Here is a 2,148-nt window from a genome sequence, read left to right on the forward strand (position 1 = left end):
CCTGGAGAAATTGGCTTCCGGTAAATGTCAGCATCCTGATTAAAAGAAACAAGAAGCATTCAGAACTCTTGGCAAAAAGAAAAGAAAATTGAATAATGAATAAGAGAAAATTGAATAATGAAAGAAAAGAAAATTGAATAATGAAATAATTGAAAATTGAATAATGAAAAGAAAATTGAATAATGCACATGGAGGCCTTTCTCTGTGATGAGCAAGACTGACACAGCCAGAGAACTATAGTAAAAGTTATCTGGAAGAATACTGTTCTCCATGGCTTATCGATTTGATTAAGATTTTGGTTCACTTGTGTATGCTTACATTCACTTTTGGGGTTTGCTCTTCTTCTCCCGTACTTTTACATCTCCTTTTATTTTTCTGACTATTTAGCTTTTCCCACTTTCCTATGCATGGCAAGAGGAAATGTTGTAAATAAAAGCCACAAATGCAAGAATGTTTGTTGTTGCCTTTAGATAAACATTTATGTTGTGTTTTAAAACTAGATTGCAATACGGTTTCAAGATATTAAACCTGGCTCCAGGTCCTTAACGTATTTCTGGAATTAACAACAAAAACATGGGAAAATATTTCATTGCAAAAGCACTAATTGCTGGAAACTGGACTCATGTAAAGGAGCCCTGCTCTGTGGGCCAGGGTCAGGGGTCCTCCACCAGGGCAGGATTTTTGCTTAATAAAGTGACTTCCGTGACGTTTCCTGAAATCCCAAATCCGACGGTGCAATTTTAGCAATGGGAGAGAACAAATGAATGAACGAATGCACTGCAAGAATGACTGACTGGAGGCAGGGGCAAGAGCTCCACTGTGACTGAGTTTAGGAGTAAATGGGGGGGGGGGCTGGCGGGGTGGCTCACGCCAGTAATCCTAGCACTCTGGGAAGCCGAGGCGGGAGGATGGCTTGAGCTCAGGAGTTTGAGACCAGCCTGAGCAAGAGCGAAATCCCTGCCTCTACAAAGAATAGAAAAATTAGCCGGGCGTGGTGGCGCACGCCTGTAGTCTCAGGTACCCGGGAGGCTGAGGCAGGAGGATGGCTTCAGCCCAGGAGTTTGAGGTTGCTGTGAGCTAGGCTGACGCCACAGCACTCTACCCGGGCAACAGAGTGAGCCTCTGTCCCCCCCGCAAAAAAAAAGTAGATGGGGCACACAAGACTGCCAGGGCTCACACGAGGTCTACCCTCATCACCCATGCACTAAAACGGTGGCTACGAGACAGTGATCGCTGTGAATTCTGCTACAAGAGTCACCGTCTTCCGCCCCTTTGACAAGTGAACACACTGAGGCACCGAGACGGGATTCGAACCTCTCTGTTCTCCATCCCGAAAGCCCCTCCACCACAGCCGGGAACTCTGACCCAGCAGCCATTGCACCTGCGCTGAACCAGTGACCAATTGGAGCTCAGTGCGCGACGGAGCGGGAGGAGGGTTACGGCCCTTTTGCGCGCAGAAAATGCACGGAAGCTCACATTGACCAATCAGATCCCAGAACGAGCCTTGCGGCCTCCTCCCCTCTGCTAGGATCCAATCGGGTGCACGCGCAAACCATTGTTTTAAAGTCCAAAAGCCAAGCGGGGTAGAGCTCAAGCACGCTGCGACTGGAGCCTAGGGAGAGGTGGAGTCCTCTCTGCTAGTAGGTGCCTGCCTCGGATGGGAACCGGGAGGATGGGTCTGGGCTACGGACGGTCAAGGTAGTGCGGCTTGTGCTGAAACCCCCTGCACAGGGTGGAAGCGGCCACCTGATCCAAAATAGCCGCCCCCTACCCAGTGGTACCTCCCAGAGCCGACTGTTCCTCTCTGCCTCCCGCAGTGGTATAATCTGGGAGGATGGTGCCATCCTTGATTCTTCATCCCTGCGTCCCGCAGGCCCCCTAGTGGTGCGATCTAGGAAGCTTCGATGCAAATACCTTGTAAACCGTTCCTTCTCTGCCTCCCCACTCCCCAGTGGACCCTTCTATCCCATCTTCCCTCGCTTCACACCCGTGACCCCAGATGGACTGTCCCAGGCCCTGACCCTGAAGATTATGCAGAGAGCAAAGGCCAAGGCGTCCATCCACCTGTCTCAAAGCCCCTGCCCCAGGAGTGAGCTGAGAGAGGATGCCGCTTATTGGACAGCAATGTGGCAGCATCTATCGAGATAA

The sequence above is a fragment of the Propithecus coquereli genome, unplaced genomic scaffold (assembly GCF_000956105.1).
Source record: "Propithecus coquereli isolate 6110/MARCELLA unplaced genomic scaffold, Pcoq_1.0 Scaffold2374, whole genome shotgun sequence".
NCBI lineage: Eukaryota > Metazoa > Chordata > Mammalia > Primates > Indriidae > Propithecus > Propithecus coquereli.